The sequence below is a fragment of the Heloderma suspectum genome, chromosome 4, assembly GCF_057233095.1.
Source record: "Heloderma suspectum isolate Gila_16-S chromosome 4, 16-S_ref, whole genome shotgun sequence".
Taxonomy (NCBI): Eukaryota; Metazoa; Chordata; class Lepidosauria; order Squamata; family Helodermatidae; genus Heloderma; species Heloderma suspectum.
This window is the reverse complement of record NC_139461.1, coordinates 310,007,851-310,032,734: the sequence shown is the minus strand read 5'-3', so window position 1 is coordinate 310,032,734 and position 24,884 is coordinate 310,007,851. Positions and strand designations below refer to the sequence as shown.

The following is a 24,884-nucleotide window of genomic DNA, read 5'->3' as shown; positions in this document are numbered from 1 at the left end:
TCCAGACAGGCTAATAATGGGTACTTGACAAAAGAGCATTAAAGTTCTTTAGAGTGCAATCTGTACGTGTCTACTCAGAAGTAAGCCCCACTAACCACTGAATTCAGTGGGGCTCACTCCCAGGTAATTGTGTATAGGATTGCAGCCTAGTACTTACCTGGGAGTAAACCCCATTGAACTCATTAGGGCTTACTTCTGAAGAGACAGTGCATAGGATTGCAATGTTAATGACTCCGCGGTCTGAAAACCCGCCTGCCTCAGAGAGGTGGAGACAAGCAGCTCATCACAGTAAGTGTTCTGTCCAGAGATGGGGAGGACGGCTGAAGAAGGAGCAGCATCTCAGGAGAGGGGCCACAATCCAGCAGGGCAGCCTTTCCCACCCAGTGCCTCCCAGATGTGTTGGCCTACAGCTCCCATCACCCTAGCCAGCACGTCTATTCCCAGTGCCCTCCAGATGTATTGGACTACAGGCTCCATCAGTCTTAGGCAGCTCAGGCATTTCTGGCACCCTTCAGATAGGTTAGGGGCCTCGTGTGGCGCAGAGTGGTAGGCGGCAGTAACACAACCGAAACTCTCCCCACGACCTGAGTTTGATCTCAGCGGAAGCCGATTTTCAGGTAGGCGGCTCAGGTCGACTCAGCCCTCCATCCTTCAGAGGTCTGTAAAATGAGTACCCAGCTTGCTGGGGGAAAAGTAGTCAGGACTGGGGAAGGCAATGGCAACCCACCCCGCTATACAGTCTGCCAGGAAAACGCCAAGGAAAAACGGCGTCCCTCTAGGGGTCAGTAATGACTCGGTGCTTGCACAAGAGGAACCTTTCCTTTTCAGATAGGTTGGACTACAACTCCCATCAACTGCAACCAGTGTGGCCATGCTGGCGCACTCAGTATGTGTTGGAATACAAGTCCTATCATCCCTGGGCCAGCATGGCCATTCCCAGACCCCCTGCAGATGTGTTGGTCTCCAACTCCCATCATCCCCAGCCAGCACAGCCATTCTGGCGACCTCAGATACGTTGGACTACAACCCCCACCATTCCCAGCCAGTCCAACCATTCCCGGTGTCCTCTAGATGGGTATGGCCCACAGGTCCCATCATCCCCACCCAGCGCCTTCCAGATGCATCGGACTACAGCTCCCATCATTCCCAGCCGGTGGGCGGCGGTGATGGGCCTTGTAGCCCAACCCCTCTGGAGGGCGTGGGCTGGGGAAGGCTGCAGCAGGAGGCTCCTGGGTTCGTCCCCGTGATTGCCGCGGCGCGACGGCACCTGCGCTTCTGACGCTTCACGAACTACAACTCCCAGAAGGCAAAGTCAGGAAAGCGGGGGACGCATGCGCCAGCGCGCGCGAGCCTCGGAGCCCCGCCTTGCCGCCGGGCGGAGGCAGGAAGCGCATCGGGGCCCCTCGAGAGATAGAGCCGGCGAGCGGGTGGGGCGGAGGGGGAGCCATTTCCGCTTCCGGCCAGCCTCGCTCTGGGCCCTGCGGCTGGCGGCCGAGCCTTGTGCCTCCGCCATATTGTCTGTGTGAGGCCGGCGAGCGCCTAGCAGGCAAGCGAGGGAGGCGCCGGGTCGCCGCCGCCGCCGCCGCCACTGCCTCTACCTCAGGTAACCGCCAGAAGCGGGCGGCCGAAGAAGGGGAGCTGAGCGGGAGGGGCACCAACTCTTTTCCAAGCTAATGGGGGGAGGGAGAGGAGAATGTGGGGGTGGGGCTTCTTCGCCCCTCATCCATCCAACGGTAGCCTCAGGGGAGGGGAGTTGATTAAGGGAGGGGGGGTATGTGAAAGGAGGCTCCTGTGCCAGTGAAGGGGGGCTTTTCCCTCCCCACCCCTTCGCAGTGGAGTACCCCTTGCGAGGGAGGGGGTAAGGGAGGGTCCCCCTTTGGGTGCTTGGGTGGGGCTCATGTTGGGTGGCTCGGCGACCTCCCAATATACATGCCCCTGTGCGTGCAGGAAGCCTCCCTCCCGCAGCTGCCTAGTGGAACGTCTCCCTTTAAGCTGTGCAAGGCTGGAGGGAGTTGCCCCCATTTTGCATGGGACGGGGGGGAGGAATGCCAGACGAAGTAGGATATTCCTCACCTTTCTTTTATGAAAGGTGCCTTCCCCACCCCTCACGGTGACTTCACACTTTTTTATTCCAATAAAGGGTCCCTACTCTTCTCTCTCCCACCACTCCTCCAAAGATGCGTGTTCTAGCATCTTCTACAGGTGAATGGCAGGATTGCAGGGTCGGGGGAGATTGTGTCGTGGTGGTAGTGGGGGAGGAAGGTAGGGTCTGCAGTGCAGTGTGTTGGGGGCACTACGCGGGCTCCCTGAAAAATGGGAGATCCAGACAGATGGTGGGGAGGGGACAGCTATGTTCTTCCTCTACCAAGGATCTTTGCCCCACAGGCTACCTATTGGGGCATATCTTTCTATGCTAGAGGATGAAAGGCACATCTCTTATTCTTGAGGTTTGCTGGTCCTTGCACCTGAGCATCTTCCAGGGGAGTTGTAAGATTTGTATGCCTGTGTAAATGATTAGCAAATGGGAATAATGAAGAGTAGCTTTAATAATGTGTGTTAATCTGCATTTAAAGGAATATTTTTTGGCAGTAGTTCTTAACGTTTTCTGTTTCAGTTTTTCTGCATAGAGCGCTTTAGAAGTGTACAATCAATAGATACCTTTCTCTCTTACTGCGGTGGGAGTTTGCTGTCTCTTTGCCCCTTATCCTTATGAGGGCTGTAACAATTACCTTGCAGGATCAGACCAAGGGCTGGCTAATGTAGTATTCTGTTTCCAACAGTGGACAGCTAGAAGTCACTGGGCATTCATAAGGAGAGTTATCCCCTCTTAGTCAACTTGTCCAATCCTGTTTGAGAGAAGTGCCCTTCTCCCAACTAATTCCTATGGGAGCCTCTCTGTCTACTTGATGGCTTTCTATCTTGTCATGGGGGGGTGGGAGGAAGTTCTTGCCTGTCTCCTAGGGAGAGGGTATCTCTCCCCAGGAGCATTTCCTTTGTTTTTGTGAAGGAGTGGTCTCTTGTTTTTATTTCCATAATGGATGATACTCTAGTATATGTGGATACTTAACCCTATCCTGTAATCAGTTTCCTATAAAGGCCAAACTAGATAAAAGGCACTATGGGTACTTAAACCAGTCTTGCCCAACCTGGTGCCCTCCAGATATGTTGGACTGTGACTCCCATCATTCCCAGACTATCTGAAAGGCACTAGGTTGGGAGGCTGACTTAAACATTTAATATACTTAAACATTGATGGCTAATCCCACACATTTGATTCCTTTATGCCTATACTTTTGAAATGTTTTCCACTCTTGATGGTAGTTGTTTTTTAAAGAGTTATATCTCATCTTTCTATTTATCGTGCCCAAGGAAGCTGGTCCTTCATCTGTTATTGAAGTGGGTGCATGGCGATGTCTATCGCTTATTCTTAACTCCATATACATAGAGCTTCTCCATCTCCTGGTGTGGGGTGTCACCTCCTTTTTATTGCGGGGAGCTAGGGAAATGTTGCTGGGTTCTAGGCACCACAGTTAAACTTGCAGAGCCACTTCTGATGCTTTAGATTCTAGCCCTTTGTGGTTGGTTGGGGGGAGAGTAATATGCCCCAAACGTTGGACATCTTGAGGTTTTTGCTGTTAGATATGAATGTGTAGCAGGTGCTGATTGTTGGTCTGTTTATCTTTATCTATATTGGTTTCTGCCTTATTCTTGCAGGAAGGCAATATTACTAGGAATGAGGCACTCTTTTCCCATCACCCAGTGAGGTATGCCAACTCTGTTTAGCAGTATATTGGAGCATCTTCATTTATATTAGCTGAGTTTATGGTGGCAGGGAGAAAATCACCTCTTACTGTTTAGCTAAGAATGTAATTTGCTGCATCTTGGAGCGTATATCTTTGTTTTTAAGAGAGGCTCCCCCTTTCCCCATTACTAGTATAGAAAGTATATGGTATATTTTCTATATTCTAGTCCATATTTGGTTTTCACCCTTTACAGAAGTGTGATCCCACTGCTCAGGGGACACTTTCCTCCCCCACCCTGCCCAATTGTTCATGAGGTTTGTTTCTCACAACCAGCTGAATATGCAAATGTCTGTCTTCCTGTGGCTTGGTGGAGATGGTAATGGTCTTTCCCATTGTCAGGGTGGGGTATAGGAATCTCCTGGTTTATATGGGCTCCAGCTGCTAGCTGAATACCAGGATCTTGTTCTGTATTCCCCCTTGTGGGAGGTTGACTTGATCTATTGTGGACTTATCACTGCCGCAGTTGACAACTTAGGGTGCAGTCCTGTCAGTTGCACCCTTGATGATTGAAAGCCCCTAAACTCGGAGGCTTCTGATAATCCAATGCAGGGTGGGAGAAATGGCTGAGGCGATCTTAGCATCCCTGTCCTCCCGCCCTGCATTTTTCACTAGATGGGCTTTTTGCCCTTCTCGAGATGGTTCTTTGAAGGGAGAGGGAAGGAGGCTGGAAGAGGCTCAGGAGAGCTCATATCCTGGCCTCTCCAATCTCCTCCCCTCCCATCGAAACGCCCCCCCCCCTTTCCCACTCTTTGAGGTTGTTCTTCCAGCCTCGGAGGGCAGGCAGCGCAGTTCTGTCTGTGCTGACTGCAAAGGGGAGGGGGGTCGGATTTCCTACTCCCCTTTCTGAGGTCAGAGTGCTGTCTCCGACCTCGGAGGGTGGAATCCCCAGTGTCCTATGGTCCTTCAGACAATGTCTAGGGACCGGAGGATTGCTCCCTTAGTTGATTGATCATGGGAGGCATTTTTAACTGATGAGGGCAAATTTTAATCTGAGGTTGAAAATTCAGGGTATGTTTGTTAATGTATGTCTTTAAACTGTTTTTGGTTCTGTTACTTTGTTGTAGTAGGAAATGCAAAAGAAATGGTCTTCCCTTTGCTAACAGTGAGTGGTACCTTATATTGGTAAAGTCTCATGCTTCTTTCAATATTTAAAAAAGCTATCATTATTGAGCGTTTGTATAGAAGGCTCATTGCCAATATTTGTGTTGTCTCTTCATCCTTTATCTGGTGGCAGGGTGACCATATTGCATGTAGGGAGCTCTCTCTTCTGGTGATGGCTTCTCCTCAAGTTCTTGCATCAGTGATGCTGTTCCCCCCTCTCTCCCTGTATTTAGCTGGGTAAGGGGAGAACAGCTCACTCACTGACAACTTTGACTAGATGTTGAGGAAGGAATGGGCAAGAAAGGATTGATTTCCTGATGTGAACAATATCTCTAGGGTATAAGGAGGGTGAGATGGCAAAGGGGTCCTGTCCTAAATAGCTGTGTATCCTTCCTGAGTAGATTGGGTTGGACCTTATCTGGGCTGTCCATGTTTTGGTTTGGATTTGAATCTGGGCCGTGATAGCCCTCTTATTGAACATGCCTGAATGAGAAAAGCAGAGTGTATGAATATGTTGCAGTGTACCTGTGATCTTCTCTGTAACTTTAAAGAGTCATGAGAATGAAAGACCTTTTGATTTTACAAGCAAATTTCAATTCCTTGTGATTACATAGGTGAATTTTCTGAAAGGATGGTTGTTTGAAAAGTCTCCAACCTATGAAACAAGTGTGGTCTTCAAGTCCCTTTCAGAGTAGCAGTACACCTTTGGCCTGTGCAACTAAGCAAGGAAAAGCTGATTGCCTTGGGAATAGTAGATGTTCAACAGCTTAAGTTATTTGTGCAGAAGAGGTTTATGCCCTGAGGAGCACTTTCTTTTTTGCTGCTGATGGAAGTTGGCTTTCAAATTCTTGATTAGAATTATTATTTGCCACCAGAATGGGTTTTTACAAAACTGTCTTAGCTTTTAAATCCTATGTAGACCAAATTAAGCTCGAGCTGCACATAATGCTTGCAGTGTGTTACAGCCAATATGTAACGGATTCCTATGGTTATTAGCAGACAGGTTTTGTGCTGAACAAACTTTAAAGCAAGTATTGGATAGCATTTTTGTGACTATTGGAGTATGTTGAAATCCACCGAATGTAGCCAGCAAGATCTGGAAATGCTTCCAGCTTTACCTTTTAACCACCCAATTTCCCAGAAGACCTCAGATGGGGATATGATATTGAAATGTATGTAGTTGCTGGAGCTGTTCACCAAAATGTGAGTGCAGCCTTATTAAATGCATTGCCAATGAGAATAGCTCCTTTTGATTAGGTGTGGCACAGATATGGCCTAGCATGCTTCACTGTACCTACCTACCATTTTGATGAGCCTGTGCTTTTTTTTTTCTTTTTAAAGAACGCCTTCCTTCAATATAAACGTTTCCAAATTTAAAATAAAAAAGTTACAAGAACAGTGGGTAAAACAGCACTAAATACAATTTTAGCAAAAGTTAAAACAACTGGTGCAGAATTTAATTTATGTGAGTTAGTCATCTGGAAGGAATTGCTAGTCATCACTGGCAAGTAGTTGCCTGCAAGTCTGTGCTTGGCTCTGTGTAAGCTTGGCCACCAAATCCCAAATTTTATGACTCCAAAATTCTGTGCTCAGTAATCATGCAGATTAACTTTGCATAGATCCACTTATTCATGCTTTGCTCCAAGAACTAGCATGGCAGATTTGGGCTGGAGGCGCAGCAACAGAGGACTGGGGTGTTGAGAATAAGAAAAGTGGAGAAGGCAGAAAGATGGAGGGGATGAGGGGTAAAAGATGTTGGAAAGGCATATGGAGGCTATGCAGCATTCTGACATCCAGGTCAGTCATCCCTCACTGGAATCATTGTCAGCACTTTTCAGAACTCCTTTCTGTAGCCATGTAGAAAATGTGTTCTTATACAGACATCAGGGCCAGCGTCAAGGGCACCTGTTGAGGGTCACACCCCAGTAGGGGCTCGCTGACAAGAGTCCACCATGGAGTGCCTCCTCACCTGCTTGTTCACTTGCCTCTTGCTCTGGCCAGACAACAGTTGTAGTGGTGAGGCGAAACAGTAGATGCCACTGCCTGCTTGCCAGCACTGGCTGAGATTCTCAGAACCTCAGTTCTACAAGATCAGAGACTAGACTCCTTGTGGAAAAATGCACATGCTTTGGCTTAGAGGGTGGCTCCTGTCTGTGTCATTTCTGTTTTGCCCTGTACAAGTGATGTTAGTTCTTGCATTTAATTACAAAAATGGCCTGCTGGGTTCTCAGCAAGTGTGCCTGAGTTATTTGCCAGTGCAGATCATAAAGTGTGAAAAATAGGGTGAGTGAGAAATGCCTTGTTGAGATGAGTCAAGACAGTTTTCATCCCTCCTAGAGATGCTGTTCACACTATCTGAGGAGGTAGGGAGATGACACAGCATTGTCTTTGCATCTGCTTATTATAGTGCAAATTCAGAAAACAGCTCTTAGAGCAGTAATGGATACAAGTGCACTTTCTAAATAAAAATCATGGCTTGAGGGTTTTTATATTTAGTTGGGTTTCTCGCCTCTTCCATTTCAAAGGTGGGTAGTGATACATTAAAACATACAAGATGTCATATCAGATATTTTAATATTTGTGTACTATTGCTGGAACTTCATGTGCAAGAACGTTAATAGTCCCTACTTGTGTAACCTTAATGGAGGCTATTTTAAGTCAATCAAGTTTATGACTTTCAGTTGGTGGGTCAGGACCAAAAACTGGATTGCCCTTTGACCTAAGGTGAGTCACAGGAGTGGTGCCACCACTGTTTTAAAAATCAACTTTGTAAGAGAAACAAGAAATAGACCAAAAGACAGACCAAAATGTGCAAAAGAAGACTGAGGATGTGGAAAAAGAGGGAAACTGACCAGTGCAACTTCTCTGTCTTGCCTGATGAGCTGCACCCAATTAAATACCCACCCCCCCCTTTGATAACATTTAAGGTGCAGGTACCTTGCCCTCCTTTCAGTCTAGTCATCCAAGCTCTTAAGAATGTGGTGAAAAGTTAAACTTAGATCCTGTACTGGAGATTGGTATTAAGGGTAGGGTTTTCTTCTGAAAGAGCTCAAGACTTTGGGTCTAGATGGTATCTTCCCCCTTGGCACTTAAGTGAGATAACAGTTCTTGGGCATGGTAGCTGTTGCAAAAAAACTGATCTGAGGGGTACTTACCTTCATAAGCAGTCGACCTACCTGAAAATCAAAACTTATCGGCATGAAATTATAAATGTCACACCAAAAATGGCTATAAGGTGTCATCAAAATCAGAAGTACTCTTGACATTTGGACTTCCATCACACACTGCTCTGTTTTCGTTGGTAGCAGCTAATATTTGTATGCCAAAAGTATGGACATTGGCAATTGTCCTGGGTGTCGCTCTTTGTTGTTGTTTTAAAAATCATGGGACCTTGCAGTAATTGGAAAAAAGAAGCAGTATTCAGATAAGAGAGGGAAGATTGTTTGGCTAAAAGTATTATAGTAGGTGCCCATTTATTGTTTTTAGGAAACATACTAGGTGTGAATATGGGTTTATAAATATAGCCTGGAAGGGGGGAAATGGTTTTGTTGGTATTTGACGTTCTAAAATATCTTTGGGATATTTTGACTATTTGAGATTTGTTGGAGTTTGTGATCTACTTGTATACTAACACATTGTCATAATTGTATTATTTGGCTTTTCTACACCTTGGAAGACTTTATAAATTACAAATTTTAAAAGATCTTAATTTCTAGCCCTTTTTGACCTTTCTGCTTGGGTAACAAAAAAAATGCTCAAATAAAATGAGATAAAGAATGGCTGACCTCTCCTGCTCAACCCCAGATGTTAAAAGCCAGCCCAAGCAAGTATGCTTTGCAAGTGCTTCCGGAAAACGGTTGAGCTCGAACTTGGACATTCTAGGTATCTGAGAGATTTGGTTGGCTCCTGTTTGTACAGCTGGGTGGCTGGAGGCTCACATCACATCAGTTTTACATGAAGCCAGTGGCCTCAAGATGGGAAATGTTCAGCTTTGAAGAATGGTTTTATATTCCTTGAATCTCATCCTGGCTTGGTATTTCCATCTCAAGCGTGATTTGATAAACTTACTACCTCCCTCGCCCCGTCATGGCAAGAGGGGAGCCTGAAGCTGGAGCTACAGGCAAAGGCAAGCCAATGCATCTCTGCCTCCCCTCTTCAGGTCCAAGCTGACGATGAGAGATGGAGCTGTGTGGGTGTCCCTCTGCACCCAAGGAGCATTCTGAACCCCCCAGTGTCCTTGGGACATAGAGGCAGAGCAGTTCAGAGTTGAAGGGGGGAAGGTGAGGTGGGTTGCCTTAGCCCTACAAGCACTTGGAGCATCTTGTCTGGCGCAGAGGCAGAGCCAGCCTCTGTCTCACTCTGAGCTGATGAGAGGGCTTGTTTCCTGTTTCTCCCCGCTGCCACTCCCAAGTTTAGAGCTAGGAAGAGGATCAGATTTTCCCCTGAGCTCATGCTGCTTTTGACCATGAGGGCAAGGACAACTCTTTGCCCCTTTGGGTGGGGGTTGTCTTGGTGACAAATTCTTGGTTGGCTGGTAAGTCTGGCCAAAATTTGTTGACTGACTGCTTGTCTCAAATACATATATGTAAAGCTCTCCTACATAATACAGCTTGAGACCCAGGTGTCTGAAGGATGACCTGCTCCCACTGAATCTGCCTGTTTGAGATCATCTTCAGAGGCCTGTTTTGAGAAACCCCTGCTCTCCAAGATGAGGAGAGCAGTGGCCAGGAAAAGGACTTTCTTGGTGGTAGCATCCTGATTTTGGAAAGTTCCTCAGAGCTGCTCAGCATTGAGCTGGATTGGGCCATTTTCTAATCAATGACTTGGGGCCGTGGAGCCCCAGACTTGATCACTGTATTTCTTTGTAATATGTCTGCACACATGTGAATGAATGTGCCTTTCTGTGAAGGATCAAAGCCATGGAAAGATTTAGGACCAATGAGAAAGCAGAATGGTAGACACCCTGCGAGCTGATTATAGAAACTCAGTGCATCTGTTGTGGCCTGCAGCAACCTATTAAGCCAGGGATGGGGACTGTTTGGCCCTCCAGATGTCGTTGGACTTGAATTCCCATCATCCCTCACCACTGGCTATGCTGCCTAGGGCTCATGGGAATTGCAGTTCAACAACATGTTCCCCACCCCTATATGAAGCAATGATGCCTTAGATCACACTTTGGAGCCATGTTCTAGAGTAGCCTTCCATTGCTGGCCAAGAATGATGGGCATTGCAATCCAACACATCTGGAGGGCACCAGGTTGGGGAAGGTTGTTCTAGATACAGCATATTGATATTGATTTAGATTTACAGTCTGATTCTATGTGTGTTTGTTCAGTCGTTCAGTCGTGTCCGACTCTTCGTGACCCCACGGACCATAGCACGCCAGGCCTTCCGGTCCTGCGCTCTCTCCCGGAGTGTGCTCAAGTCCATATTCGTTGCATCGGTGATGCTATTTAGCCATCTCATCCTCTGCCGTCCCCTTCTCCTTTTGCCTTCAATCTTTCCCAGCATCAGGGTCTTTTCCAGAGAGTTTTCTCTTCGCATTAGGTGGCCAAAATATTGGAGCTTCAGCTTCAGTATCTGTCCTTCCAATGAGCACTCAGGGTTGATTTCCTTTAGGATGGACTGATTTGACCTCCTTGCAGTCCAGGGGACTCGTAAGAGTCTTCTCCAGCACCACAGTTCGAAAGCATCAATTCTTCGGCGCTCAGCCTTCCTTATAGTCCAGCTCTCACAGCCATACATTACTACTGGGAAAACCATAGCTTTGATTAGACGGACCTTTGTCGGCAAGGTGATGTCTCTGCTTCTTACTATGCTGTCTAGGTTTGCCATAGCTTTCCTCCCAAGGAGCAAGCGTCTTTTAATGTCATGGCTACAGTCACCGTCTGCGGTGATCTTGGAGCCCAAGAAAGTAAAATCTGTCACTGCTTCCATTTTTTCCCCTTCTGTATGCCAGGAAGTGATGGGGCCAGATGCCATGATCTTCATTTTTTTAATGTTGAGTTTCAAACCAGCTTTTGCACTCTCCTCTTTCACCCTCCACAAGAGGCTCTTGAGATCCTCTTCGCTTTCTGCCATTAGGGTGGTATCGTCTGCATATCTGAGGTTGTTGATAATTCTCCCGGCAATCTTAATTCCGACCTGTGATTCATCCAACCCGGCATTTCTCATGATGTACTCTGCATATAAGTTAAATAAGCAGGGTGACAATATGCAGCCTTGTCATACTCCTTTCCCAGTGTTGAACCACTCGGTTGTTCCATGTCTGGTTCTTACTGTTGCTTCTTGACCCTCGTACAGGTTTCTCAGGAGACAGGTAAAGTGGTCTGGTACTCCCATCTCTTTACGAATTTGCCAGAGTTTGTTGTGATCCACACAATCAAAGGCTTTAGCGTAGTCAATGAAGCAGCAATAGACGTTTTCCGGGAATTCTCTTGCTTTCTCCGTGATGCAGCGAACGTTGGCGATTTGATCTCTAGTTCCTCTGCCTCTTCGAAACCCAGCTTGTACATCCGGTAGTTCTCGGTTCGCATACTGCTGAAGCCTAGCTTGTAGGATTTTGAGCATCACCTTGCTGGCATGTGAAATGAGCGCAATTGTGCGGTAGTTTGAACACTCTTTGGCGTTGCCCTTCTTTGGAATTGGAATGTAAACTGACCTTTTCCAATCTTGCGGCCATTGTTGAGTGTTCCAAATTTGTTGGCATATTGAATGCAGCACTTTAACAGCATCATCTTTTAGGATTTTAAATAGCTCAGCTGGAATACTGTCATCTCCGCTAGCTTTGTTGTTACTAATGCTTCCTAAGGCCCACTTGACTTCACTCTTGAGGATGTCTGGCTCAAGTTCAGTGACCACACTATCATGGCTATCAGGGACATTAAGATCTTTCCTGTATAGTTCTTCTGTGTATTCTTTCCACCTCTTCTTAATCTCATGTGTGTTTACCTGAAAGTAAGCCTTTTGTTGTTTCGCTCTGTTGCTTCCAAATTGATTGTAGCCTTACTCCTGTGGGGCAGGGCTTTTTGCTGTATTGGGTTTTGTTTTGGAGGGGTATAACGCTGTTTCTCTCCTGTCCTGGGGGTTTAGAGAAAACATTCTTCGTTACTGGAAGCAAATCTGGATTCATTTTGCCAATGAGTATCAAGTGAATCTTCTCTTGCCTCTTGGATTTGGGGATGGAAAGGTGAATTCAGTCATTAATATTCGGTAACCTTTCCCACCTTTTAATGTCATGGAAGAGTCAAGTTTTCTTATGCCGGAAAACTGCCTATAAATACATTTATTGCGCTATACAAAGTGGGCTGGGTGGGAGAAGGAATGTGATATATGTGCTTGAGATGGAGATGAGTTTGATTTTTGCAACTTGAAAAGTTTAGCCTTCTACTTTGCCACTTGCCTATGGTGAGAAATATTTCCTTCCAGCTGCTGCTGGTGATTACTTAATATGCATTAACCTAGTTGTGATCCTTACAGCAACCCTTTAAAATAAGGCAGTATTATCCTCCATATCGCAGATGTCGGGACTAGACTGAGAGGGTGGATGTATTTATATGTTGCCCTTTGTTTGTTTGTTACGTTTATATCCTGCCTTTCCTTAAAGGAACCTGCACTTCTCCATTTCATCCTCACAGCAACCCTGTGTGGTAGGTTAGGTCAAGAGTCAGTGACTGGCCTAAAGTCACTTAGTTCCAGTCGAACACTCTAACCACTATACCACACTGGCTTTCACTGTGGCCATTAACAAAAACAGGTTAAAAACAAGTTAAACACAAATACAATAATAACAATCTAAGGCTGCCTAGTGAGTTTATGACAGGGAAGATTTGAGTCAGGTACTTTCAGACGGAGCCGCTAATCTCTTATCATTTATTTATTTATTTGTTACATATATATCCTGCCTTTTTCCTCCTAAGGAACCCAAGGCGGCATACATAATCATCCTCCTCCACTTTATCCTCACAACAACAACCCTGTGAGGTGGGTTGGGCTGAGAGTCTGTGACTGGCCCAAAGTCACCCAGTGAGCTTCCATGGCCGAGCGGGGACTAGAACCCGGATCTCCCAACTCCTAGTCCAACACTCTCGCCACTATACAACACTGGCTCTCACACTGGCTCTCGGACACTATGCCACATGAGCTCTAGGTAAGGTCGGTGGCTTGCTGCTCTGAGCAGCAGGGAGCAAGCTGTAGTAGGTGTTTGCATAGCTTATGATGAAGTTCCCTCTTCAAACTGTAAAGGTTCTTCCTGAACAGACCTATTGAGCCTCAAGGCAGAGATAAGCTGGGCAGAATGGGCTGTGGTTAAAATGTGCCATTAGCTGATTAGCTCCTTTAGTTTCCATAAAACAACCTTCTTTACCCAGGTGCCTTCCAGAGGTGTTGGACTACAGCTCCCATCTTCCCCCAGCCATGCTACTGATCTGGGTGGGGAAGATAGGAGTTGTAGTCCAGCACATTTGGAAGGCGCCTGGTTGGGGGAGACTGCCATAAAACTTACACAACTGTGGTAGGCATGGGGCAGTTGTTTATGGCTCTTGTCAGTGTGCCTTGGGGCTTGGCTCAGGAGCTAGGCTTCCAGAATCATCTCAGGCCTCTTCATCTTTCCTGCTTGGAGAGAATTCCCTGCCTATCTGAGCTGCATAAAGTTTTCCTCAAGCCAGTGCAAAGGTCTCTAGGCGGGACGCTGTATCTAAGTGCCTCTTAAGGATCTTCTTCTGCCTCATTTCTGCTTGGAACACGGGCTTTCTGGGATATTCCAGGATCACAAGTGCCTGAGGAAGCTGTTCTCAGTCTGGTATAGGTTGTCCAGTGTCCACTCTGCTCCAGCCCCTCTTTAACCTAGGATGTCCAGTTTTTTTACAGCCTCCCAGGGAGCACTCCTTGGTGTTATGCCAGCAGCCTGACTTGGCTTCTGAGCTGACTTCTTTCCACTGGCCAGGTAAACATATAGGAAAGTAAAGAAAAGAGATCTCCTAGTCAAACATCATCAGTTTCTAGTGTAAGTCTGCACAAGTGGTAATGCTTAACTTTGGAAGGAATTGTCAGATAAATGGGAACTGCTGAACACCTGTTTAAGGGTTGGAAAAATTCCAGTTGCTTGGTTATCTTGAGTGACTAAAACTTCAATGTTGGTGACTAGGAATTCTAGGTATTTCTTTAGCCCTGGTTTACCACTAAGGATATTGGCACACTAGAGTAATGTTACAAGAATTAGAATTAAAGGTTCAAAGGCCGAAATTGCTGCCTTGTTGGGAAGCATGGGGAGTTGTTTCGTTAACTGAATGTTCCAGCCCAGTAACAGTCAAACCCCTGATGCTGGTTACAAAGACTGGTACAGTATTTGCTAGGTTTTTTTTCTGAGTCCAATCATGTGTTTAATTTTTCCAAGAACAGTGTTTAAAAACAGGTGATTTTGCTCCTTTTTAGGGTGCATATTTAATTTGTTTCCCTACCCACCCCCAAGTCAATTTCAAGATAGTGACTCAGTTTGCATGATCAAAACAAGCCACTGTGGCTTAAATAGATCATGGTGGCTTGTTTTCATCCCAGCACATCTCAGGTGCTATTTTCCTAATTACCCATTGGGCGTGGCTTGTGTCATCCGAACCTGGGTGGCATGGATTGTTTGAGGGGGAAACAACCCTCAAATAACCATACAATAGGCCATGGGTTATTTGAGGGTTGTTTCCTTGTCAAACAAGCCATGCCATGCAGGTTTGGACAACACAACAAGCTGTGCCCGGGCAGGTAATTAGGGGAATGGTGCCTGGCACATGCTGGGGATTAAAACAAGTCACCAAGTCTTATTTAAGCCATGGTGGCTTGTTTGATTGTGTGAACCAGCCCAGTGTTTCAACTCCAATTAAATGACCTGGTTCACATGACACACTGTGGCTCACTGCGGGTTATTTAACCCATGACAAGCTGTGGCCAATTTGCATGTTCATATGACCCTCAGTTTGTTGTAGGGTTATGCTAGGGTTGTTTAACCCTCACATAACCCCTGGTGGCTGAGTTCAGACAACATGCTGGAATCCCATTGGGGGTTGCATATTCAAAATGGCACCCATCATGCGCAATGACTCATCATGGGTTAAATAATCCATGGTGAGCCATGAGTGTCATGCAAACTGGACCATTCTTAATCTATGGGAGTGTTCTGAGAGGCTTTGAGCCAGAATTTTCTAGGCCAGCAGTTCCCAACCTATTTGGGCTGGTGGGCACATTTGGAATTTTGAGAGTATCGAGTATGCCATCACAAAATGCCTCCCTTGGGAATGCCATCACAGAATGGCTGCCATGGCAGGCACAGCTACTTACAAAATGCCCATTTTACAGAAGGGCAAACTGTTGAGTTGAAATGGCAAATAATTTCCCCTAGAATCTGAATACCATGCAGAGGTGGGGGCTGATCCTCAACATACAAAACCACTCCTTTGAACTCGCAGTGTATTCCCACCCCATATGAGATCCATACAGCATTCCCAGCTACTTGGAGTAAATTAAAAAAAAAAAATCTGTTGGGAAAGGGGTGTTCACAAGTTCGGAGGGAGGTATCCATGGGCACCAGATTGGAGACCCTAACTCTAGGTCTTTCAATGTTCGTTGTGCCTGTAGTCATTGACAGGTGATTTTGTTGGTTTTTGATCTACAGAAGCAGTGGGGAACCTGTAGCTGCCACCCACCCTACCAGTCTATGCCCCCTCACTGCCCTCTGCCTGCCCACCCCACCCATCCCATTTCCACAGTGATCAAGTGATGCAGAAAAAGACTGGTCTCTTCCTCCATCGCCAGATTGCTTGCATTCGTCTCTGGGCATTGAGAAGGTGGCAGTCCCTTTCTCAGTTCACAGAGTGAAATTGAGAGAGACAGAAAGAAGGGAGGGGGGAGAATGTTGCTCTGGCCACGTCCACTTCTGGTATGCAGCCCCAGGGGGTTGCGGATAAACAAATGCAGCACTTGGGCAGAAAAAGGTTCCCCACACCTGATCTGCAATTTTAAATTTGGGTTAGCTTTTTTTTTAATGAGAGTGAGATTTCCAAAGAAATTCTTCTGGGGACAATGAAGGCCACACAGTTCTGTCATCTTTTGCACAAAGCAAAAGATGCTTTGTGCAAAAGAACTTTCAGCCTACCATGTAACTTCTGCAGAACATTGATTTATCTAGTCACAGAGTGGAGAAGGTCACACAGGCCAGGGTGGACAGAAAGTAACCTCCAGATGTTTTAGACTGGCAGAGGCCCTGGGAGTTGAAGTCCAAAACCTCTGGTTATCTACCTTTTGCCAACCGCTGGCATAGGCGATGGAAAGGATGCCAAAATGTTGAGGGAAATTTGCAAAGTAGGAAGGTAGTTTAGAGTGAGACTAGAAACATATTCCAAGTTTTCAGCATTACATCTTAAAGTGGTTTTGAGGTCTGTGTGAAATGGAATAAAATATTAAACTTTCTTAGGTTCCAGTATTACACTTCTAGGTGCCAAGGAAATGAGGCTGGGCCCTAGCAAAAAGCCTTCTTCGGATTGGCACATAAAAAATAGGGATTTTTGACTAGGCGAGTAGTAAGAGGTCTCCAGATTATCCATGCCTGGCCAGATACCAGGAGCCTGGCCTTTGTCCTTGTCTTGTCATAGAATCATAGAATATTCCAATATTCTATGATTCCATAGGGTTGGAAGGGGCCTACAAGGCCATCGAGTCCAACCCCCTCCTCAATGCAGGAATCCAAGTCAGAGCATCCCTGACAAATGGCTGTCCAGCCTCATCTTGAAGGCCTCCAGTGTGGGAGAGCCCACCACCTCCCCAGGTAATTGGTTCCATTGTCGTATTGCTCTTACAGTCAGGGAGTTTTTCCTGATGTTCAGCCGGGATCTGGCTTCCTGTAACTTGAGCCCATTATTCCATGTCCTGCACTCTGGGATGATCAAGAAGAGATCCTGGCCTTCTTCTCTGTGACAACCTTTCAAGTACTTGAAGAGTGCTATCATATCTCCCCTCAGTCTTCTCTTCTCAAGGCTAAACATGCCCAGTTCTTTCAGTCTCTCTTTATAGGGCTTTGTTTCCAGTCCCCTGATCATCTTTGTTGCCCTCCTCTGAACCCTCTCCAGTTTGTCTGCATCCTTCTTTAAGTGTGGCGCCCAGAACTGGACACAGTACTCCAGATGAGGCCTAACCAGTGCTGAGTAGAGGGGAACTAATAGTTCCCGGGATTTGGAAGCTATGCTTCTATTAATGCAGCCCAAAAGAGCATTTGCCTTTTTTGCAGCCACATCACATTGTTGGCTCATATTCAGCTTGTGATCGACAACAATTCCAAGATCCTTCTCGCTTGTAGTGTGGTTGAGCCACGTATCCCCCATCTTGTAACTGTGCCTTTGGTTTCTTTTTCCTAGGTGCAGAACTTGGCATTTATCCCTATTAAATGTCATTCTGTTGTTTTCTGCCCAGCGCTCCAGTCTATCCAGATCACTTTGAATTTTGTTTCTTTCTTCCAAAGTATTAGCTATCCAACCCAATTTGGTGTCATCTGCAAATGTGATCAGCATTGCCTGCACCTCCTCCTCCAAGTCATTACTAAAAATGTTGAAGAGCACTGGGCCCAGGACTGAGCCCTGCGGTACCCCACTCGTTACCTCTCCCCAGTTTGAGAAGGTTCCATTGATAAGCACTCTTTGAGTCCAATTCTGTAGCCAACTGTGGATCCACCGGATCGTTGTTTCATCTAGCCCACTTTGTCAAAAGCTTTGCTCAAGTTGAGGTATATGATGTCTACAGCATTCCCATGGTCTACAAGGGAGGTTACTTGATCAAAAAATGAGATCAGATTTGTCTGGCAGGACTTGTTTTTGACAAATCCATGTTGGCTTCGAGTAATCATGGCATTGTTGTCAAGGTGCTTCCTTGTCCAAGGTGCTTCCTTGTCCAAGGAGTTTATGCTATTAAGGGGACAGATTGGGCAGAAGCAGTGCAGGAAGTTTGAGCAGCATTTAGGAAATGTGTGCATCTGTGCTGCTTTGTTGCTTGCACTGTGTTCACTTCAGTGGTTGTTTCTTGAACGGCAATCAGGTGGTTGGAAGGGTGATGGTTGCAGATGGATCCTGTATGGTAGTGGTGGTGATTGTGCGTTTCCCATCTTCTCTTCTGATGTGGCTGTAAATCAGTGGTCACCAAGCTGCAGCTTGTATGCTACATGAAGGTTTTGGGGTAGTACAGCAGATCAATCACAACATTAAAAGGAACCTCTTGAGTCCATTTGAGCTAGCAGGATAGTGAAAGTGCCCTTCTTCCTTCCCTTCAATCCACTCTGGCAGCCACATGGTATGACTGAGAGAGGAAAAGAGCAGTGTCTGGCAGGGAGGGTTTAAAGGAGGGAGAAGTGGGGGCAGCAACACAGTGGTGGCTGGGCAAGGAGAGTCTGTAGCAATGGTGGCAAATCATATTAGCAAAGGCTTAGAGAAGTGGTTATGATGTGCTCCACAGGGGAAGGGCAGGAACACTGACCACTGGAGATGTGAAAGAGGAGTCAATTATTCTCTTTGACCCCTTGGGAGAGTCCTGGTTTTATTTTGGAGGCTCAGGTTTTGTGCTGCACCTCCCCAGTGAAATGTTGCCTCCACAGAAATAAATGTGAGACAACACCCATCAGAATGGTATCTTTAAATGTATTAAATTGACGGAGGGGATAACAAGTGAAGGTTCCCCCTCCCTGGTTTAGCTAGAGAAGCCTAATTGTGAGCAGTCAGTGAGTGAAAGTGTGCCTTTGACGAAGTGCTGGTAGGGTTACCAGTACTGAGTTGCAGGACAGATTCTTCAGTGAAAGTGTTTTGTGTTCTTTAAATTTGTGGGGTTACTGAGTTTGTCCTGTGTTAGCGCGCGCACACACACACACACACACACACACATCCCTGGTGCACCCCCATTGTGTTCTCATGTGTGTGAACATTCAGTTGGAGTCTCAATGCAAGTGCAAACTGAGGCTTGGCACACTTCTGTACCAACTTGAGTTCTCGCTTCCCCTTGGCTGATATACAAGCAAACATCGGGGTGAAGAACAGTGTAGCATCTCCTCCATGGGATTTCAAGACTTGCCAGTTATGGTCCTCTCATGAATGCTTTAGGTATGGATTTAGAAAGGAGCCTGCCTCCCATTTCTCCAGTTCTTTGATTCCGCTCCCTTGGAAGCAAGGAAAAGGAGGCAGAACAATTGGCAACAACAAAAAGAATGCAGTCCCCTATTTCCAAATTGCAGCCAGCATGAGAAGGAGCCTGTGAGTTGCTGACCTGTGCAGGACCCCTTCTGAATTTACGGGACTGTCAGCAGTGCTCCTGGAAAGCCGCTTGTGGTTTGGAAATCACTAAGCCCCCAAGCACAGCTAGCTTTCTCCTTCGACTCAGGAGAAGAGGACATCGCTGTTAGCAAAGAATGTGACAACGCTGTATAGACATGCCATTAAAAGCATGGGGGAGAGGGCATTCTTTCTCAGTGGGAATTCTGTGCAGTTCACAATCCAGCTGAGTGATTATGGCACTTCTTGTGAAATGGGGCCTGGAGGGAATGGAGAGCAAAGGAAGATGGAGCTTTGAACTGTCCATGCTTCAGCGTATGTGTTGTAGTGCACTGTGAGAGGGCGGCTCCTGCATCCACTTAATCATTTTCCAATCCCCTTTTTCATGCTTCTGTACATTTGTTTTCCTCATTTTTTAAAACTGCCAAACTTCTAATTCTTCTGGTTATAAACATAGGCTTGAAATGTGTGAGCAAAGCCTTGTGAGGCCTTGAACAGGCTAGTGGGGCTGAGAGTGACTGCCAGCAGTTGTTGGGAGTGGGGAAGGAGGCTTTAGCAGTCTGTATGCCCTCTTGCCCCACTCCCCATGACAGATGACTTTGGATTAGTCACTACCTCTCAGCATAACCTATCTCGCAGAGTTATTGCAAGGATGACCAGGGGGAGAACCATGTATGCTGACTCGAGCTCCTTGGAGGCAAGGTGGAATATAAATGTAGCAAACAAGAGTAAACTCTGCAAGATAAGCAAATCTGTACAAAATTGCTAAGCTTAGAATGATAGAGTTGGATCTTGGAGGTCATCCAGTCCAGCCCCCTGCGTAATGCAGAATCTGAAGTGCAGGATGCAAGTGCTTCGGCAGAGAGCTTCGGCTATAGGGCGGTATAGAAATGAAATAAATAAATAAATAAAGTGCAACTTCCCTGAACTTCTCCCTTTTGCTTGTTACAGAGCTTGGATTATCTGGGTGCAGCATTCTGATCTGTTTTTAGTCGTATAGAGTAGTGCTGGGTGGAATTGGAATAAATGTTATCTGAGAGTTGATGGTGGAGAATTAGAGTTAAACCTCTTGCAGGTTTTAACAATCTTTCTCCTCTGAGGACCATTTTATATTTATAAAAGCTGAGCATTTCCTTTGCAGTTGATTTGCAACTGGTCTCATTGATCGGGTGAATGAGGAAATCCAAGGTTATCGAAATTGCTTCTCAACTTCTGAACAGTCAGCAGTTTAAGGAGAAGCTGTTGGGTCCAAAGTGCTGGTGGAGATGGAATAGATTTGTTAGGATCTAGAAACAGGGCAGCTCGCCTGATTAAAGGCCGCCTCTGGCGAGATCATTAGGGGTGAACGAAAGTCACTTACCTTTTCTCGCAGCTTTTTCGCGGTGGGGGGGAGCGCTTCGCTGCTCCCCCCGCGAAGTTCAGGCTGGGGGGGGGAGGCTTCCCGCCTCGCCCGGCCGAAATTCAGGCCGGGGGGGAGGCTTCCCGCCTCGCCCGGCCGAAATTCAGGCCGGGGAGGAGGCTTCCCGCCTCACCCGGCCGCGAACACGAAAGTAAAAAAAAAAAACGTCCCCTGATAGGCTACGTGACGATTCACGTAGCCTATCACGGCTAGATCTGGAAAGTCAGCCGTGATAGGCTACATGAATCGTCACGTAGCCTATCACGGGTGACTTTAAAAAAAAAAAAGCGCGTACGCAAATGGCGGCCCCCATAGGGAGCCGCCATTCGCGTTCCTTATTTAGTTGCTGTAGTCTACGTCAATGTTTACGTAGACTACGGCGAAAATAAGGGCAACGCAAGTAGTCTATGTAAACATTGACGTAGACTACAGCGACCAAATAAGGAACGGGAATGGCGGCTCCCTATGGGGGCCGCCATTATCCGTACACACTTTTTTTTTTTTTAAAGTCACCCGTGATAGGCTACGTGACGATTCACGTAGCCTATCACGGCTGACTTTGCAAATCTTGCCGTGATAGGCTACGTGAATCATCACGTAGCCTATCAGGGGACGTTTTTTTTTTTTCTTTCATTGCAATGGCGGGGGCGGCAGCTGGTCGAAAGACTGGCTGCCGCTCCCGCCCCTCTCGAACACCGGACGAACCGCCAGCCGGACCCGCCGCCGGGAGGGACATTCAGGGAAGGTAAGTCCTGTCCCGCGGGGGGGCGGAGGATTTCTCCCCGAAACTTGTTCGGGGGGCCGAACACGTTGGCGCTCGGCCCCCCGAAGTTTCGGGGAGAAATTCTCCGCCATCCCTAGAGATCATATCACTCAGGTGCTGAAGGAGTTGCACTGGTTACCAGTTGTTTTCTGGGCCAAATTCAAGGTGTTGGTTTTGACCTTTAAAACCCTATATGGTTCTGGCCCAGCCTATCTCAGCGAGCACCTCCAGCAACTCCAGACAGGCTGCTCAGCAAGATCAGCCTCAGATGGCCTTCTCTCTGCCCATCAGCCAGGACAGCTAGGCTGGTGAGGACGAGGGAAAGGGCCTTCTCTGTGGTGGCCCCCACTCTGTGGAACTCCCTCCCTAGAGAACTCCGCCATGCCCCCTCTTTAATGAGCTTCTACCATGCATTAAAAATGTGGTTGTTCAGGCAGGCATTTGGGGTGGATTACGGTATTTTTAGAAATTCAATGTTTTAATGTGGAATTTTATTGTTTTAAACTGTTGTATTATTGTACATTGTCCAGAGGGGCGATTAAGAAATTTAATAAATGTTTCAGCTGCCACCTTAACTTAACATAGCCCTGTATAAATGAGCCAGTGAACTCTTAAGAGAAGGTGTGCAGAACTGTTTCTTTCTAGGTCATGAAAAAAATAAGTTGCGATGCCAGCCCTCAGTGCCTGAAATTAGATGCATTGTGCCTTTTTGGTGTATGCATAATGGCTTTTATGGGCTCAAAACTTGAAATAGATTAGTCTTTCAACCATTGCCTTGAATTAGCCTTACAGAGTTGTTCACAGGAAGATTTGTTCCTCTGCTTTGTTTTGACCATTCACTGCCAGCATTTGACAGGCAGAATGGATTGATTTCAGTAAATGAGTTTTAAGTCAAGCTTCCCGTTTGTACTTTTAAATACTTCATAGGCAAAGTACATTTTACTTGCTTGGTGTCATTAAAATAGGCTTTTGCTACTGAGCCTTGTTAGAGGATCTAGAAGGGTGTTAACTTTCTTTAATAATTAATTTTTATTTAATAGATATTTTGCCTGCCTTCCTACTCTCACAAAGTGGCTCATGACTTAATCAGCAATAAATAACAATATACTGAAATTCCAGATCATTAAACAGTAAAACAACAACACAACGCTATTAAAAGTAACAGCAGCAGATAAAACAGTAATTAAACCAGAGGACTATAAAATTATCCAAATGTGGTCTGGTACAAGGAAGTCTTTGAAGCTCTCCTAAAAGAAGGAGCCATACCCTGAGGAGGGTATTCTACAGATGCAGGGCCACCACAGAAAAGGCTGTCTCTCTGGTACTCCCCCCCCCCCCCCGATCAGCTCTCCCTGGTAGACCAGAGAGTTGGGCCTCGGAGGTTGAACAGGAACTGGAGGTGGAACAGGCAGGTTCCTGTGCAGAGGTATACATTTTTTTGTGTGGCTAACATATCTGGCCAAGCCAAAAATTGTAGTTGCCTGCCTGCCCCTGCTCTTCTGGTTTTAGGCATCAAAGTGCCAACACTCTCACCCAGCCTTCTGAGAGAAAGGGGAGGAAGTGAGCAGCTCCCCCTGCTCTATCTGCCTTTCTTGCTCCAGAACAGGAAAGATCAGGGGTCACACGTCTGTGTGTGTGAGCATGCTCACGCCAGCGTTTGTATGCCAGTGTGGTCCTGTGTGTCCAAGGCAAAGAGCACATAAAAAAAAATCATCTCTAGACCTCCTCCTACCCTTCAGGGTTTAGGAATAGCAAGATGGATGTGATGGAAATTCTAGCCAGGCAGGCAGGAAGCTGCCCACCCACAATGTAGTGGAATATCATACTGGGGTTGCTGCACATACGCACTGCTTTCCTCCCCCCCACCCCTTTGATGTTAAATGGCCTCAGCTTTCCCTTTGCAATTACAGCATTAAAGCTGCAGTAGTAGCCACATCTTCCCTATCGCTAACAAAGTCCAAACCAGAAGGGGAAAAGTTTATTCTTCATAATAGCATTTGTATAGCAGTTCTGAGCGTTCAGTGCTTCACATACGTTATCTTGCAATCCTTAAAACAACCTGGTAAGGTAGGTCAGTGCTAGCATCACTGCAGATGGGAGAGATTGTGAGGCTTGCCTAGGCCGGCTGGTGAATTCATGGCAGATGAGATTTGAACTGGAGACTTCCTGATTTGTAGCTCATGACAAAACTACCTGCTGAATACATACTCCTGTGTGTGTGTGTGTGTGTTTTAAAGCAGTCATGCAAGGTGTGGGGATGAACTACCCATCCCCAGCTGTGATAGGGAAGCTGCTGTTGCATTTTAAAAAGCAGGGGTGGGGGGAAGCAAGTGCTCATTTAACATAATGTGTAGTTTGGCTCCTAGTCTCTGTTGTTCTTCAGTCGTTAAGTCGTGTTGGACTCTTCGTGACCCCATGGACCATAGCACGCCAGCCCTTGCTGTCCTATGCTCTCTCCCGGAGAGAGAGAGAGATTTTGCAGATTTCTTAGCTAGGGACATCTCCCTGCAGTTTATCACTTTCATAACAATTGCCCACAAAAAATGTAGGGAGATAAACTCATGCTGCGTACTTCTTCACACAAAGCACATAGTTAGACTATGGAATTCGCTACCACAGGATGTAGTGATGGCCACCCATTTGGATGGCTTTAAAAGGGGGTTGGACAAATTCCTGGTTGTTGTTCAGTCGTTCAGTCTTGTCCGACTCTTCGTGACCCCACGGACCATAGCACGCCAGGCCTTCCTGTCCTGCGCTCTCTCCCGGAGTGTGCTCAAGTCCATATTCGTTGCATCGGTGATGCTATTTAGCCATCTCACCCTCTGCCGTCCCCTTCTCCTTTTGCCTTCAATCTTTCCCAGCATCAGGGTCTTTTCCAGAGAGTTTTCTCTTCGCATTAGGTGGCCAAAATATTGGAGCTTCAGCTTCAGTATCTGTCCTTCCAATGAGCACTCAGGGTTGATTTCCTTTAGGATGGACTGATTTGACCTCCGTGCAGTCCAGGGGACTCTTCTCCAGCACCACAGTTCGAAAGCATCAATTCTTTGGCGCTCAGCTTTCCTTATAGTCCACCTCTCACAGCCATACATTACTACTGGGAAAACCATAGCTTTGATTAGACGGACCTTTGTCGGCAAGGTGATGTCTCTGCTTCTTACTATGCTGTCTAGGTTTGCCATAGCTTTCCTCCCAAGGAGCAAGCGTCTTTTAATGTCATGGCTACAGTCACCGTCTGCGGTGATCTTGGAGCCCAAGAAAGTAAAATCTGTCACTGCTTCCATTTCTTCCCCTTCTATATGCCAGGAAGTGATGGGGCCAGATGCCATGATCTTCATTTTTTTAATGTTGAGTTTCAAACCAGCTTTTGCACTCTCCTCTTTCACCCTCCACAAGAGGCTCTTGAGATCCTCTTCGCTTTCTGCCATTAGGGTGGTATCGTCTGCATATCTGAGGTTGTTGATAATTCTCCCGGCAATCTTAATTCCGACCTGTGATTCATCCAACCCGGCATTTCTCATGATGTACTCTGC

General features: G+C 46.6%; 1 protein-coding gene across 1 annotated transcript in view; it reads left to right on the top strand.

Moving 5' to 3' along the window:
* The first annotated feature begins 1,480 nt into the window (after positions 1-1,480).
* CSNK2A1 (casein kinase 2 alpha 1) overlaps positions 1,481-24,884 on the top strand; it is a 53,208-nt gene continuing 29,804 nt past the window's right edge. Inside the window, exon 1 of the mRNA XM_084854507.1 lies at positions 1,481-1,603. The gene's annotated coding sequence lies outside the window, so the exon portion shown is untranslated. The remainder of the gene's footprint in view (positions 1,604-24,884) is intronic.